Here is a 19,101-nt window from a genome sequence, read left to right as displayed (position 1 = left end):
GGGTGGGTTTACACTAGGAATGTCTTCTTTTTTCTCTCCAACTCATTCAATCATTGCGGGCCACACCCTACTAGCGAAATTGCCTAAATGCTCAAGTTGCTCAAAGTTGTCAATATTCGGCATCGCGTTTCTCGGCGCCCATTAGTCATAAGAATGAGTCGTCTGATCATGCAAGGTCATGTTATGGCACTCTAAAAAATCCTCTCTCTATTTCAGTAGACTCAGATCCAGTTGCTCGTGGCGACACTTTCTCGGTTGCAACAAAAAGCATCAGATGAGTTCAATGAAAAGTTGCACAATGCCCCATCTTTCAATCCGCTCGTCATGACACTGAACCATCAGCTTGTGCTCATCAGGGTAGTTAGGTTTACACTAAGAATGCCTTCTTTTTGCTCTCCAACTCACCCAATCGTTGTGGGCCACACCGTACCAGCGAAATCGCCTAACTGCTACAAATCCATGCAACATTATATACCGTTAAAACTATGAAATATATCCAATACAAACAAATAGGCTTGCCAAAGGCCATATGGACTTAGAATTTCATATATTCATAAAACAAAACATATGTTCAAAATTGCTATAAAGGCATACAACATGATATCCAATACAGTCAAATAGGGGCTTGCCAAAATCCATATGGACATAGAATGTCACATATTCGTAATACAAAACATTTGTTCAAAATTGCCATATAGGCATACAACATGGTATCCAATAAAGTTAAATAGGAGCCTGCCAAAAGCCATATGGAGATAGAATATCACATATTCGTAATACAAAACATATGTTCAAAATTGCCATATAGGCATACAACATAGGACCCTATTTTATTCATTTCCCTCTAGGGGAAGGAAACAGATCATGAGATATCTTTGCTTGTCGAGGGGATGGAGATGTATATGATGCAGGTGTCTTTTGAGTATGTCCACTTGACCTCCTCTCCAGACGTTTTTGTAACTCCACCTGATACAATGAAAAGAATGATGTTAGCATATACAAAAATTGAATTTTAGAATGACATATAATAGAATAGTCACTTACCACATACAAATAATCATGATGTTCATCCACAATAGGTGCACGTTCATGATTTGGAGTGGCAAGCCCCTCCTGTAAGCATCACAATATAGATTAAACTAAATACAAGTGTCGTTAAAATTTTCAATAACATATTATTAAGATAACAAATGTAATGCTAAATTTACTAAATTTACAAATAAGTCTCATACTTCTATTAAAGCAGTTGAACTTGCTAGTGCTATAGCAACATCGTGCTCCATTGACGCGTAGATAGTAGGAGGAGTCTCTGTTGTCAACATCTAAAAATTAAACAAAGTATATTGATTAATCACCAAAACTATCTATATTATTTAATAACAACATTAAAGATAAATTGTTTACCTGGGTGAAAGATTGTTGATGAAATACACTGCGAGGTGTTGATGTTGAAGCTCTAGCATCAAACTATTTGACATCCAAAATGAGTAATTAGAAAATCATTCACATAATGTTCAACTATCTACATATAATAATTAAATTTCTTCAGTCATTGTATACCTATGGAGTTGACGAAGTCATGAAAAAGGGTGTTGTAGGAATGTTGCTAGTATTGTGAACACTTTGACCCTAATTTTTTATCATAATAATTTACTAATTTAGATATATTCTTAAATTTACATATAAGATTTAATAAAAAGAATGCAATGAACTTGTAATGAAATTCACCTGGGTATCAATGCCAAATGTTTCGTTCAACAAGGATTTTGTGATGACAATGTTCTCTGTAGCAAACTCCGCTCGTGCACGTGCATTCTCAGAACTATTAGGATCATAAGTGTAAAGAGAACCACAAGATCAACAAAAATGAGCTAGAACTCGATGCTTGGAAGAATCAACATCATCACTCGCATCACCCTCTACTAGAGGCCTAACATACTATATAAGGGTCTGAGTGAGTGAGCTAATCGAGTCTAGAGTTTTGACCTCAATACTCTCCTTCACAAGGGAAGGAATAATAACATGCTCTGCCATAGCTCTGGCCAAGGGTCTTGGTGGTTTGGATCATGCGAGGAACCCCCACCTCTACCTTCGAAATCTAGAAAATCAACATAGTTTGGGATCTCATTAAGGACAAAATCACAGTACAGTTTTCTCAAAAAGTATTGGGGTACCTCATGATTATTGCATGGGGGCTCATCAAATGCCATCCACCACCTATCCCAAAAATTGTTCTTAATCCATTCATGATGACACCAATGAATAGGGAATCTCCTACATCTAGGGTGTAAAGGTTGATTCATTCAGGGGTCCGTAAAAAGAGCACACAAGTCAAATTTATTAATTTTCTTTTTATTCACTGCCACATATGATATTTTGTTAGCGTAAAATTGCTTTTGTTCTTCCTTCTTACTAGACCAAATATTTATTTGCCCACTCACAAATTGTATGTGAGATACAATAGATTGCAAAGAACTGGAAAGGTTTGTCCTATGGGAGTTTGCTCCAGTGGGATCTTTTAGCCTTGTGATTAAACCTTCAAGCTCTTTTTGGCTATTTTCTATTTGACCTAATAGGTTTTCTTGTGTACCTATGGGATGTCTAGGGATTGTAGGAGGTTCTTGATGTCTTCTTCTTCAATATGGTCTTCATGAGGAGGTGATCTATGTGCTTCTTCTTCAATATGGTCTTCATGAGGAGGTGATTGATTTTTTTCAACATTTTCTTGTCTAATCTCATTTCCTGATAATGAAAATAAATTTAAATCAATAAACCTAGTTTAATCTTCAAATTAATAAAAACATGACAATAAGAAAATAGAAATACATACCTCTTTGAGCTCTTCAATGGCATGGCAGAATTTTGATGAGAGATGGACAACTTAGTGCCCAATATCAAGCTTTTCCGAAGGGCAAGCGCAAGAAAATGGCACCCGAAATCGCCAAAATGCGAGTTTGGGAATGTAGAATGCATTGAAAATGCGGAGCAGGGTTTTTTTAAAGTTTTAAATGTGCATAAGGTGCACATCTTATAAGGAACATGCACTATACGATGCGTGCCCTATAGTGTGCTCACCTTATAAGGCATGCACTTTATGAGAATTTTTCATTTTTTTTGAAGTGTGGCACCTTTTTGGTACCACAACTTCGTGCATATAACCATGAGAAATAAAATATAATGACTACATATGCTTTAATCTATCTTTCAATCACCAAAAAATCCAAACAAAAAATGAAAGGATTCTCATATGAGGCTATACATCACTATAGTATACCTTTTGTCAAAAATCTTAGCTTTGAAAATCAAGGTTTTCTCAAAGAGTTAATATATTATTTATCATCAAGAGTTAAAGTATTTATCGAATAATCAAAATAGCCGTGAAAATATAACAAATGGGAAGCACTAAAAATATATTATTTACATAGTTAAAATACAAATTAGATTACAATACTTAAAAATTATATTAACAATACATAATCAAAATAGTTTTCTATGCTATATTCTTACACTCAAAATGGAAAGGAGGCTATAATATTTATTGAATTTATGCAAACCTTTAGAGGATTTTGGACTATTTTACAAAATCTATAGTGAATATTAATCTAGAAGGAAGAAGGGACTTGTTCTAATTGGAGAATTCTAACACATATAGTAAATTTAAAAAGTCTATAATACTTATTTGCAGAGGAAAGGAACTTCCTTTAGCTGTAAAAAGTCTCTAAGTTTTAAAAAAATGACAATAGGAAATGCTTTCATAAATATGTCAACAATTTGATCCTCTGTCCTGCAAAATTATAGCTCTGCTACTTGACTTTCAATCAAGTCATGAACAAAATGATGATGCACTTCCATATGCTTAGACCTATCATGATATGCAATATTTATTGTTAGTTTGATAGTGCTTTGATTATCATAGAATATAATAGTAGGATACTTGTGGGTCTTGTGTTTCTTCTAGTAGTATTATAAGCCACAATGCTTCTTGAGATGCCTTTAATGAACAAATATATTCAACCTTTGTTGATAATAGTGACATAGTTGATTGCTTGTTTCTACTTCAAGAGATTGGTCTTGATCCAAGATGGAAAATGTATTCAGAGGTTGATTTTCTATCATTTATGTCACCTCCATAATCAGAATCTATGTACCCAACTAGAGTAGGCTCTCCTCCATATTTGTATTCAATGCCAAGCTAATAAGTACCCTTGATGTAGTTTAATATTTTTTAAGTTGCTTTCCAATGTTCAATGTGTGGATCTGCCATGTACCTAGATACAATACAAATGACATATGTAATATATGGTCCATTTATAGTAAGATACAAAAGACTAGCAATAAGTTGTCTATATAATTTTTCTCCACCTTCTTTTGAATAGACGTAGCACTCAGTTTTAATCCTACTTCACATGGTGTATTATATGGTTTACAATCACTCATTTAAATTTTATTTGAGAAAGCATTATCCTTCTTCTTGCCAAACTTGCATGCCCAAGAAATAGTGCATTAATCCTAGACCATATATTTCAAAAGATTGTTTGATTTTATCCTTGGTACTTTCAATGCACTTTGTGTGATCTCCTGTAATGATTAAATCATCTACATATAGTACAATAATAACAATTTGACCATTAATATTATCTTCAAACACGTCTAGATCAGATTTGCTTCTTTTAAATTTTGCACCTATATAGTATTCATTTATTTTGGACTACCATGCTCTTGGACCTTGTTTAAGACCATATAGTAATTTTTTTAATCTACAAACTAAATTTTATTCACCAATTTTAACAAATCTTGGTGGTTGTTGCATATGAATTTCTTCTTTTAAATCACCATGTAGCAATGCACTTTTTATGTCAATTTGAAATATTTTCCAGCCAAATTTTGCAGCTAAAGCAACTATTGTATGAATTAAAGTCATTTTAGCAACTAGAGCAAAGGTTTTAGTATAGTAAATACCTTTTTTTTTTTAGAAATATTTAGTTGCTAGCCTTTGCTCATGCCTTTCAATAGCTCCATCTGATGTGAACTTTGTTTTCTAGGTCCACTTGCATCCAGCCATATTTTTTCCTTTTAGAAAGGTTGTTAATTCCCATGTTCCATTTTTCATCAAAGAGTTGTACTGCTCTTCCATAGTTGCTTCCCAATTATCTTTTCCTTTTTCTTCTTTATATATACTTGGAGTTTCCACCTACATCACCTTAGTCATAAGAGCATAGTTAACAAAAAATTCTTAGGGCTTTCTTGGTATATTTCTTGAAAGCTTCTATTGGCATATGATGAATCGATATGATGATGTGATGATAATATATGTTGTCATTGATGTCAATAAGTACAGGTGAACCTGTATGAAGAGATGTAGTGAACTGGTGTTAGGGTTTCACTAAGTGTGACTACCAGTTAGTAGCCTCAGCTCTAGGGTTTCCAGTTTGGCAATCTAGCTTGTACGATGCAACTGGTGATATTCTATGATTAGTTAGCTAAGAGATAAGGATGAGATTGAGATGCCACATTAGTTTTGTGCATGTGAAGGATTTCCTTGAGGATCTTGCATGTAAAGATCGATTTCATTAAATTTATACCTTGAGAATGTACATTCTTCTTAACGATATGTGAAGGGAGCGTTATGGGTTACTGATTTCCATATGCATTGAAGAATGGACGATGCAGAATAACTTGTGATCTGTTTGAGATTGTTTTATTCTATGCAAAGTCTTTGAACAGCTAGGATTGGACCACTTGTAATTGCAAACCTAAAATGTTTAGGGTTTAGGGTTTATGCTACCGACCTAATTGTTGTCTATAAGGTCGATGATGTTTGTTATTGTAAGTGTTGGCAAATGTTGTGTTTTGTATCCGAGTGATGAGATACTTGCCAGACCAGTGAGTGGAAAATTGCAGAGTGTGATTATAGAGTAGAGGAACTGAAAAGGATCTGCCTTAGCATATAGTGTTGTTAACAGATCAGATATTTACCTATTGTCTTCTAACCATTTCAACAGTAGGAAAATCCCTTTACCGGGTAGCTTTAATAGGCTTATTGTAAATCCTCTAACCAGGTGACTCAAGATCATTGGGTTCTTCAAATCCTCTAGAAAGGTAACCTTTAACAGGGTTTCAACCTTTAAAAGGGTATATAGCCATCCCTTAACCAGGTGATCTTTAACAGGATCGGTTCCTAACAGAACCTTATTGTAAAGTCTTTAACCAGACTAGGCTCCTAATAGAGCGATCTTAAAAAGAGTTCAAAAACAAGCTTGTGGGTTTTCATCCCCACCATGGTTTATCCCATTTGGGTTTCCATGTGAAAAATCTGTTTGTCATGAGTTGTGCACTTTTCATGCGATGACTGTGTATTCTTTGTTTAGGTGATTATGCATGCAGAGCTAATGGTTATGGTATTACTGATACAACACATGCATATGCATATTGGTGAATTAGTTATCAAGTGTTGAATGATATTTGAAGTATTCAGTTTTAGTGGTTTAGATGTGTGAAGTCTTACTATGTTTAACCAGTATTTCCATGGTTAAGTTTAGTGATGAAGACAACCGGTTATCATTGTTTTAACTTAATAGGTTGTTGAGAAGTTTTTGTCTGTGATGATTCACCCCCCCCCTCTCAGTACCAGTTAGGATATTTGTTGTTCATCATTATTCATCAATTGGTATCAGAGAAACTCCAGGTCCTCGGTGATATAAGCTTAACCACTTGAGGTAAAAGATCTTGCTTTAATGATGAAGAGGGAAGGTCCTAAGTTTAATAGAGATAACTCAAAAATATGGAAGGACAAAATGAAGATTTATATGAAGAGTTTGGGTCCTCAATGCTAGAGCTATGTTGAGAATGCCTATATAATCCCCACTGGCACTCTAACCAATGATCAGAAAAGAGAGATTCAAAAAAATGGGCAAGTCATGGAAGCCCTTATTAGCAGTCTATCCGATACTGAGTTCATTGATATATAAGATAAGGAAACTCCTAAGGATGTATGGGACACATTGAAAACCATTTGTGGTGGTGCTGAGCATGTCAAGCAAGCTAAGGAAGAAAATCTTAGAGGAAAATTTGAAGACATGAGGATGGTTGAAGGAGAGACCATTCAACAATATGGCATAAGGATCAAGACTATGGTTAGAGACATCAAGAGCACTGGTGGAACAATTGATGATGCCACCATTGTTAGTAAAGTTTTGAGATTATTGTTATCGGTCTATGCAATCAGAGTTGCTGCTATCTAGGAGCTAAGGTCTATCGACAAAACCAAGGTATCCTTAGACTCTATCATTGCAAAGTTGACAACATATGAGTTGAATAGCTATGATGGCAGTGTTCATAAGACTGAGTCCTCTTTTAGAGCATCTATTGCACCAACTAGAAAAGGAAAAGAAGTAAGTACAAGTTATGAATCCCTGCAATGCAGAGGTATGGATGATGAAGAGATTCTGATGGAGTTTGAAGCTCTTCTTGCCAAGAGACTTCCAAAAGGCATTGGAAAATATAGAGGTAAGATTCCTTTAAAATGTTTTCCCTGCAATAAGATAGGACATATAGCTATTAACTATCCTAACAATGACAATAAGGATAAATCGGAGACATTTAGAAAGTATAAAGGAAGAGGTAGGAGAAATTGTCTTGTTGTAGTGGATGAAGGTGTTATTGATGAAAAATCTAAGGATGAAGAGAATGAAGAAGTGTCTGACAAGAAAGCCCTTGTCTCTCACATTGACAACTCTAATGAGTGAATTATTGATAGTGGGTGTTCTCACCACATGATTGGAGACCGGAGAAAGTTTCTATCTCTAGAAGAATATGATGGAGGTGTTTTCCATTTTGGCAATGATGCACCATGCTTGGTGAAAGGTAAAGAATCCATCTCACTAAATGGAAAGAGAAGTGCAGATGATGTCCACTGGGTAGAAGGTCTTAAAAATAAACTTTTGAGTGTTTCTCAACTAAATGACAAAGGACTCATTCTGGAGTTCAAAGGTGAAGTCTGCAGTATAATTGGAAAGAGTGGTGAACTTATTGCCACCGGTAAGAAGACCGAAGGTAACTTATTTCAGTTGAATGCCAAGATTAGTCAGTGTCTGATGGTGAAGTTTGATGATAGTTACATATGGCATAGGAGACTTTGTCATATGAATTTTGATAATATTGTAAAAGCCAGTAAGTTCAAGGCAATAAGAGGATTGCCTTTGCTGAACAAACAGGAGAATTATTTGTGTAGAGAATGTCAACTTGGGAGGATGTCTTCCTCAACTTTCAAAGGTAAGTCTTTTTCAATAGAGAACTTACTTGATCTTGTGCACACCGATCGTTGTGGTCCAATCAAAACTAGAAGTATTCAGGGAGATACGTATTTTATGATTCTTACAGATGACTTCTCAAGAATGATGTGGGTCACATTCTTGAAAGACAAGTTTTAGGCATCTGGAAAGTTCAAAGCCTTTAGAGCATTAGTAGAGAAGGAAAGTGGTCAAAGGATAAAATGCCTAAGAACTAATCAAGGGGGTGAATTCACTTCTGATGAATTCAACAAGTACTATGAAGAGAATGGTATCAAAAGGCAGTTGTCTACCCCAAGGACACCACAACAAAATGGCATAGCAGAAAGGAATAACGGGACTGTAGTTGAAGTGGCCAGAACAATGTTGATCCAAGGAAAGGTTACTCACACTTTTTGGAGAGAAGCGGTGAGCACCAACTACTCATCAAGAAAGGTAAAGTTAAAACCCCTTATGAGTATTGGACCGAGAAGACTCCCACTGTGAGTTATTTTAAAGTATTTGGCAGTAAATGTTATATCAAGAGAGGTGAGCATATGAGCAAGTTTGATGCCAAATGTAATGAAGGAATATTTCTACGATATTCCATTAAGAGAAAATCTCTCAAGTGGTACAACAATAGGACTCAAAAAATTGTTGAGAGTATCAATGTCAGGGTTGATGAATTCCCTGAGAAACCTGAGGAAACCTGCTGCAAGAAAGTGGAAGATGAACTGGGTGTAAGCTTCTGGGAACCAGTTAAGAAAGAAACAAGCAAAGACCTCAGTGTTCCTGTACCGGTAGAAGCTGCAGTAGGTGAAGAAGAGGAAAAGCAAGCAGAAACAGCTAGAGACATTCCTAGATATGTGAAACTACATAATGATCTGAAGCAAATCATAGGAGATAAAGATGTAGGGATACTCACAAGAAGAAAGGTGAAAGAAAACTCTTGCATGATTTCTGAATTTGAGCCTAAGACTACTAAAGAGGCACTTATAGGTGAAGACTAGATTAAGGCAATAGAAGAGGAGCTAGATCAGATAGAAAAGAATGCAACAAGGTCTTTGGTACCTAGACCAGACCACAAGAATGTCATAGAAACCAAATGGGCCTTCAAGAATAAGTTGAATGAGGAACACACAGTTGTAAGGAACAAGGCAAGACTTGTATGCAAGGGATATTCTCAGGAAGAAGGAGAAGACTATGGAGAAACCTTTTCCAGTGGTTAGACTGGAAGGTGTTCAAATGCTACTTGCATTTGCAGCATTCAAGGGATTCAAGGTATACCAGATGGATGTGAAGTCTATGTTCTTGAATGGAATCATAAAAGAGGAAGTGTATATTGAGCAACCAGATGGGTTTGCCTTTTCAGAAGATAGTAACATGGTGTGTAGATTATAGAAGGCCCTCTATGGATTGAAATAAGCACCAAGGGCATGGTATGAATGATTACACTCTCATCTTGTGAAAATAGGATTTCAGAGAACAAGTGAGGATAGCAACATCTACCTAAAATCTGAAGGTGATTAGATTATGATCTGTGAAGTGTTTGTAGATGACATAATATTTGGAGGAGATGATGAAATGAGCCATGCATTTGTAGATGAAATGAAGAAAGAGTTTGAGATGTCTCTAATTGGAGAGATAAAGTTCTTCATTGGTTTATAGATTTAGCAAATGAAAGAGGGCCTCTTTATTACCTAGTCTAAGTATGTCAAAGAGGTATTGAAGACCTTTGGCATGGAGGAAAGAAAATTGGTTGGTACATTGATGGTGACCAGATGTAAATTGACTAAGGAAGATGATTCAGCGTTGGTGAATGAGAAGGAGTATCGATCAATGATCTGTAAGCTGCACTATATGGTACACAATAGACCAGATATTGCTCATGCAGTGGGCATTGTGGCCCATTTTAAAAAAAGTCCAAGAGAATCCCACTTGGTAGTAGTCAAGAGGATTCTTAGATACCTGAAAGGAATAGTTGATTATGGATTGTGGTATCCATACAATGGTGATTTTAATCTTAAAGTATATACCGATAAAGATTGGGGAGGTAATGTGGACGACCAGAAGAGCACAACCGATGGAACGTTCTTTCTTGGTGGAAGACTAATCTCATGGATGAGTAAGAAGCAGAGTTGTACTTCTCAGTCTATAGATGAAGTAGAATATGTGGCAGCATTTATGAACTGCACTCAAGAAATTGGGGTGAAACATGTATTGGATGGTTTCAAAGTACCTATATCTGAACTGATGAGTATATTTTATGACAACACAAGTGCAATAAATATTTCCAAGAATTCGGTATAGCATGCTAGAACTAAGCACATTGAGCTCAAGTATCATTTCTTGAGAGAGAAGGTTCAAAACAAAGAGGTTGTATTACAACATGTTTCTCGTAAGGAGCAGCTAGCAGACATATTCACTAAGCCCTTACCAAAGACTACATTTACCTATTTGAGAGGTGAATTAGGGGATCTGCCCCTCCATAAAGTAAACTAAAGTTTTTTGCTCCACATCAGTCAGGTACTACAATGACAAATCTTACAAGGTTGATGTGTTTAGGGATGCTACTCCATAGGAGGGGTAGCATAGTGGAGAATGGAAGCTTGTGCCTCCACTTTGGCATTGCTATCAAAGGGGGAGAAGATATCTGATGATCTATGATATGGGAGAAGATATCTGATGATGAAGATATATGTTAAAGTTGCACTGGTCTATAATGTTTATAGTTGCAATGCTACAGTGAGTATTGCCATCAATGCCAAAGGGGGAGATTATTGGCATATGATGAACCGATATGATGATATGATTATAATATATGTTGTCATTGATGTCAATAAGTACAGGTGAACTGGTATGAAGAGATGTAGTGAACCGGTGTTAGGGTTTCACTAAGTGTGACTACCGGTTGGTAGTCTCAGCTCTAGGGTTTCTGGTTTGGCAATCTAGCTTGTGCGATGCAACTGATGATATTTTTTGATGAGTTACCTAAGAGATAAGAATGAGATTGAGATGCCACGTTAGTTTTGTTCACGTGAAGGATTTCCTTGAGGATCTTGCATGTGAAGATCGATTGCATTAAATGTCTACCTCAGGAATGTACATGCTTCTTAGCAGTATGTGAAGGGAGTGTGATGAGTTACTGATTTCCATATGTGGTGAAGAATGGACGATGCAGAATGACTTGTGATCTATTTGAGATTATTTTATTCTATGCAAAGTGTTTGAATGGTCAGGATTGGATCGCTTGTAATTGTAAACCTAAAATATTTAGTGTTTAGGGTTTATGCTACCAACCTGATTGTTGTCTATAAGGTCGATGATGTTTGTTATTGTAAGTGTTGGCAAATGTTGTGTTTTGTATCTGAGTGATGAGATGCTTGCCAGACTAGTGAGTGGAAAACTATAGAGTGTGATTCCAGAGTAGAGGAACTGAAAAGGATATGTCTTGGCATATAGTGTTGTTATCAGGTGAGAGATTTACTTATTGTCTTCTAACCATTTCAATAGTAGTAAAATCCCTTTATCGGGTAGCTTTAACAGGCTTATTGTAAATCCTATAACCAGGTGACTCAAGATCATTGAATTCTTCAAACCCTCTAGCAAGGTAACCTTTAACAAGGTTTCAACCTTTAACAGAGTATATAGCCATCCCTTAACCGGGTGATCTTTAACATGATCGGTTCCTAACAAAACCTTATTGTAAAGTCTTTAACTGGACTAGGCTCCTAACAGAGCAAGCTTCAAAAGAGTTCAAAAGCAAGCTTGTGGGTATTTATACCCACCATGGTTTTTCCCATTTGGTTTTCCACGTGAAAAATTTAGTTGTCATGAGTTGTGCATTTTTCATGTGATGACTGAGTATTCTTTGTTTAGGTGATTATGCATGTAAAGCTAATGGTTATGGTATTACTGATACAAAGCATGCATATGTATATTGGTGAAGTAATTATCAAGTGTTGAATGACATTTGAAGTATTCAGTTTTACTAGTTTAGATGTCTGAAGTCTTACTGTGTTTAACTAGTATTGCCATGGTTATCATTGTTTTAACTTGATAAGTTGTTGAGAAGTTTTTGTCTGTACTGATTAACCCCCTCTCCCCCCTCTCTCAGTACTAGATAGGGTATTTCTTGTTCATCATTATTCACTAGCTTCTAGTCTTCCTTGTGTTCCATCATCGCTTTCACTTAATAATTCAACTTGTGTTTCTTTTCTTCCTGCAAAGGTTCACACACTTTGATTTGAATCATTAGTATGAGTATATTTATCTTCTTCAATCAAAATTAGAAAGGAGGATAATGTAGGAGAATTATCACTTTCAATATTTTCATCAAACTATTCATTCCTTTTGATAAAAATTTGATTTGTTTTACGATTATATAACCTATATCCTTTTGAATCCTCACTATACCTCATTGTTAAATACTTCTCACTTTTTTTCTCTAGAAAGTATTCCTTTTTTCATAAGGAATGTGAGCATAAGCATTACATCCAAAATTTCAAAAATGAGATACCATAGGCTTTCTACCACTCCATGCCTCTTCTAGTGTTATGTTCATAACTGCCTTTCTAGGTATTCTATTCAAAATATATATTGCGGTGTGAATTGCTTCAGCCGAAAATTTAACTTCAATACTTCTAGAATGTAACACGCATTTAGGCATTTCTATTATAGTTCCATTCTTTCTTTCTGCAACCTTGTTTTATTGGGGTGAGTAAATAATAGTTGATTCATTCTTAATACCATTTTGTTTACAAAATTCATTGAATGATTTTTTCATATATTCAGTACCTCTATATTATTTTGAGAGATCTTCCACTTTGTTTCTTCATTAAAACTTTAAACTCTTTAAACCGATGAAACAGTTAATCCTTCTTTTGTAGGACGTATACCCAATGTTTCCTAGTATAGTCATCTATAAAAGTGAGAACATACCTTGATCTTCCAAGAGAAGGTGCTCTAAAATGACACATTACATCACTATGAACCAAATGTAAATGAGTTTTTACCCTCCTTGATTTTCTTTGTGGGAAACTTTCCACATGCTACTTTCTCATTGCACATCCTTCACATAACTTATGTCTAGGTGATATTTTTGGAAGCCCATGTACCATATGTAGTTTCTCCATAAGCTTAATTACACTTCCATTTTCCTTTATTATAATCCTTGGATGGACCATTTTTATCTTCATATTTCCAATTCTTTTCTTTAGGTTGATAATCTTGTTTCTTTTTGCAATATTATTTTCCTTTTATTATGAATTCTTGAGACTCATCACTAAATTATACTCCTTTAACTTGATGTTTTTCTTATTGTACTAACTCAGCACATAATTCTTCATATTTTATGTTTTTTAACTTATCAGCAATATCTAGCCCTCTTATAAATGATTGATAAGATCTTGGAAGACTTTGTAAAATTATTTGTGCAAAATCTTTATTATCTATATCCTTTCCAAGAGGATCAAGTTCATTTTTCTTTTCCTTTAATCTACTTAAATGAGGGACTAGCTCTTCTGCATTTGATAATTTCATATTATATAATTTTGTGCTGAGATTTAGGATCCAGGCATCACTTGAGTTTTCATATGTGCTCTTCAAAATGTCCCATACTTTGACTCCACTTCTTTCATTGTGAACTTTTGGGAAAACGTCCTCCAAAATTGTTAGCTTAATCAATGTTGCTTCCCTTTGTCTCTTTTGTCCCAAACTTCTTGATCATTTTCAGAGTTTGCTAGTCTTTTTTCACTGCCAATAACAATTTCATAACAATTTTGAAGTGTTAGAAAAATCTCGATACACGACACTCAATCATAATAATTTTCCCATTCCATTTAATTTTTAGTAAAAGAATACGAATAAAAATAATTATGTCAAATTCCCTCCTTTTTTTATGAAAATGGAACAAACTTCAAAATCCTTAGTACCCAGAAAAAAAAAAACGAAAATTTCTCACCAATTTTTTTGTATTGATATTTTCTTTTTTGCTACAATAATGCTCACTTGCCACAACGACTTGTTAGTGTTGGTCAGAGCCAAATTGCAACCTGTAAAATTAAAAAATTACACTTAAAAATCCATATATCACTACGCAAGATTTAAATATGCTCTATTGCCGTATTGAACAATCAAAATAACAGCACAACAAAATGAAATGGGAAGAACTAAAACTATATTATTTGCACAGTAAAAAAATAGAACTGCTGACAATACTTAGAAATTATATTAATAGCACATAATCACAACAGTTTTCTGTGTATATATGTACACTCAAAATGGAAAGGAGGCTGCACTATTTATAGACTTTATGCAGACCTCCAGAGGATTGTGGACTTTTTTACAAAGGCTACAACGAAGAGAAATCTAGAAAGCAGAAGAGACTTGTGCTAACTTGAGAATTCTAGAACATATAATAAATGTTTACCTATATACACTGTAGCTAAAATAAACAATATTCTGGACTTTTTTTACAAAGGCTACATAGACTGTAGCTAAAATAAACAATATTCTGTACTTTTTTTACAAAGGCTACAATGAAGAGAAATCTAGAAAGCAGAAGAGACTTGTGCTAATAGGAGAATTCTAGAACATATAATAAATACTCACGTACATAGACTGTAGCTAAAATAAACAGTATTCCAATAGTATTTAAGAGCATTGTGCACATTCTACGATTTGTTTATTGATTCCTTGAGATGAGATCTGTTTGATGCATTCTTTCAAATAGGCTGCAATTTTTGTGTGCTTCCACGTTTTGCATGCATGCTTCTTGTATCTGTCAACCCTCTTGGCTTCATGTATAATGCAAATCTGTTCAGCTTGTGATATCACCACAACAAAGATTTGGATCATTAGAATGTGCATTGTTCATCTTTCTCAAGAAATTCATTGGTATCACAATACTTGACTTAGATTTTACATCTTCAAAATTGTTAGATAAACAAATTACATTCCTAATTTGTACTTGTATTATGGGAACTGATGCAAATTGCACAACTCGATTTATCTATTTGCCTAAGTTGCCTCACCAGTTGACTTAGATTTTACATCTTCAAAATTGTTAGATAAACAAATTACATTCCTAATTTGCACTTGTATTATGGGAACTGATGCACATTGCACAACTCGATTTATTTGTTTGCCTAAGTTGCCTCACCAGGTGATCGAAAGTGTCGTCGGTCCCTTAACTCAATATGTCAAAGGTCATTGTATTAAGAGACTGAAATTAATTCTCTTTGAGACCTTTTCAAGGGTGTTTCAAATTTCTAGTTATGAGCTGAAAGTTATGGCCCCAACAAATTGGGTACTTAAATTCTTAGTTTTTTTTGAAAATTTGTAATTTCTTGATATTTTATTTTTGCAAAGACTCTTCATTTCAAATCTGTTGGATTCGACAGACTATTGGAGTTCCATGATGATGTTCAAAACTCATTTTTTTGATAAGATATTATGACTTTTGATACATACAACTCTGAGTTTTCGAGTTCTTGCTATTGTCCATCTTGTTGAGCACTACTTACAGATTTCTGCTTACCTTGTATTGTTAATGAATTCCTTATTGAATTCAGATCAGCAGGCGTGTGACCAGATATAACCTATTGGTCAAGTATGCGAATTTGTGGCCTTTATGAGAGCTCCCATTTTGTTGCATGTAGTGATGATGCTGGCAAAGATTGCAGAAATTTGTTTTACACATACCTATTGTATTTACTTTGAAATTTCTAAAGCATTTTCATTGGGTACATATGCGTTGATCCTCTGTTATGAACATGCAGTGAGACTTCATTTCAGCGATATAAGCTCATTGGATTTCGCGTTTACCTTTTGCGCAAATCCTGTAATCATCGTTGTCCTTGAAACGACATATTTTAGAGTTTCTCTGTCAAACAATTATATGATTCCAAGCTGCATGTCTATCGAAGCATTTGCACGAGTTGTGAACAGCAGCTCTGTAACTGCCATTTGCAAATTACTTGAAAGTTTCAAAAACTTTTTCAACAAATCCAGCTTGTGCATATCCTGTGATCGTTACTGTCAATGAGATGGCGTCTTTTTCAACAAATTGTGAACAGCAGCTCTATAACTGCACAAGTTGTGAACAGCAGCTCTATAATTGCCATTTGCAAATTACTTGAAAGTTTCAAAAACTTTTTCAACAAATCCAGCTTGTGCATATCCTGTGATCGTTGCTGTCAATGAGATGGTGTCTTTTTGAAGCATTCAGTCAAACAGTTCACTTTCCTTTTCTACGCTTCCACATTTTACATTCCACGAGACATTATCTCTTTGAGGCAATCGATTAAATAAATCATGAGCGTTGTCTATTCGTCCACAATTCACATACATTTATACCAGGGAGATCACAACTATAGCATGTGACAAAATTGGGCAATCTTATATGCCTTAAGGTATGTCCATCGCTATTTCAAAGTTACCATTTTTGTAGCCAAGTGGGATGCTTGGAAAAGTTTGCCGAATTTGGTTTTACCTGCTTTTTCTCGGAATTTTTTAGAACTTTTTCAACATTTCCTTTTTTCTGCTCACACAATTTTGCGTGCGTATCTGCGCGTTTGAGAAATTCAAAAGCCTTCGCAACGAGTCCATTTAGTGCAGATCATACAATCATGCATTTCATCTCTTTGAGACACTCGATCAAATAGTTCTAATATGTTGGCGACACTTTGACACTTCAACAAACTTTGTTCTTTCAAAAACTTCTGTCACAGGTGGGTACAAAAGTTAGTTATGTTCAAGTTTTCGAGGTTGTGAGCATGTGAGCAACCGAACATAAAGTTTAAAGAGTTCAAAATTTGGAGCAATGGAGCACAAAAGTTCAAAATTTGACTTTTTTTAGGAGCAGCAAAGGAATCTTGGGTTGGAAGGTTATTTTTTTTTTGAGGATGTGAGCATAGAGGTTAGAAGTTTAACTTTTACAAGGAACAAAGTATAAGAAGGTTCAAAAGTTATGTTTCTTGAGCATTTTAAGCAATAACAATAAATAGGAGTTTAAAAGTTGGATTTTTAAAGCAATTGAGCAAATGCGAGAGTTATGAAAGGTTTATAAATTGGTTTAATAACACTTACAAAATTCTCTTTCTCAAATTTATCAAAGGGAATTTAAATGAGAAAAATAATAATTAAATATTTGAATGGTTAAACTAATTTTGAAAATCGTTAATCTTCCCATGACTCCTTGAAGCCTTGATATATGAAGATCACTACAACTTTTGATTGACAAAGAATGTGGCCTCAAAATATTAATCATAAATTTATGGGGATAAAATGAGCACAACCCACAAATATTTGCTCATGATGCAATACTAAAGGGAGATTTGAATATTTTCTAAACCAATCTAGACAAAAAATGACTTAATAATATCTTAGAAATGATGAAGTGCATTGCCAACCAAGCTAGCCAGATTGTTGAGGGTTATACCAATAGCATGCCTATGAAATGGTTTCTCTTTATGCTTCATGGTTCTCAAGATTTAATTACTTTCACATCTTAACAAAAGTGGAAATCAGTTCAAAGCACACTCATAAATCACCTCATGATCCAACTCCTAAAATTGTACTTGAAATTGTGGAATGACCTTTTTGACTCAAATGCTCATAATGAATTTGATAGTACCGAAGATAATACATGCATTTAACAATTGAAAGAAGAATTTATAATGAATACTTAAAGTTGAAACCACATATTTACACATCTTGAAAACTCTTGAAAGTATCATATTAAGTCTGACATTAACTTCAATCAAAATGTTTAAAATTTGGGTGCTTGAAAAAGAAGACAACACATTTTTTTTATTATTTGGCTGGACATGGTGGTCCCATTTGTTCCCCTGGCACCTTATCATGTGAGCGCATACTTTGAATGTTAGATAGCTTCCATAATATTTAATTTCAAGCATTTATTTTTTGCCTAAAAAGGTAATATTAACACAAATACAAAAATTGAGCTTATAAAACTATCCTTATCCTTAAGTTTCTAATATTTGCACACAAATTTCAAATGATAGTATGAACTTTAAAATTACAAATTGTGTATAGATAAGAATTGAATACTTACAATACAAACTCATTAGTTTTAGATCAACATTGATAATGCAAAGTTGTCAAATTGTTTGTAGTCATGAAATTTCTTTCCCCATCCTTCACCTTTGTGGCATATGTTTTCCCTACATCAAGGAAAATCAATCATCCATCCTTTTCAAATACTTTGACAAGAATTAATCATACTGTGTGTCAATTGACAATTAGTTTTCTCTTTTTTAGTTAACTTTTAATGCATACCTAAATCTACACAAGGTTGCTATCACCATTACATGATGTTTTGTCTTGGATAGTGTACAATGTGGAATGGTCTATATTTTATTTTATTTTTATTTGTTTTTATTGCATGAGACCCACCAATATTTATCAGTTATTTTTTGGTTGTATTTATTTCTTATTAAGATAAGAAAGGTTGTGAAAAGATGGAAAACCTTGTACAAAAAAAAACAAATAGAGTCTAAACTTTACAAAATCAACAAACAAAAAAATAGGAAAACAAAAAACTAGGTCAAAAAAATAGGCCTAACTAGAGCTTATTGTTGAACTAAAAAACTTTGGATTTAAAGTATTGACATGTAGGAGAGATTCGAGCTTATAGGAACCCATTTTACTCATATGAGCTATACTCCAAGATGAGTCCACAACTAAATTTGAATTCATAGCTCCATGTGGAGGATAAACCCCTTAAAATATTTGATACTTTAACTTCAACATTTGAAGGATGAAGATACAAAATAGCCTTAACAAGATCCTTTGTTCAAGGCAGGGTACA

The sequence above is a fragment of the Cryptomeria japonica genome, chromosome 9 (assembly GCF_030272615.1).
Source record: "Cryptomeria japonica chromosome 9, Sugi_1.0, whole genome shotgun sequence".
Lineage (NCBI taxonomy): Eukaryota > Viridiplantae > Streptophyta > Pinopsida > Cupressales > Cupressaceae > Cryptomeria > Cryptomeria japonica.
This window is presented reverse-complemented; position numbering follows the sequence as displayed.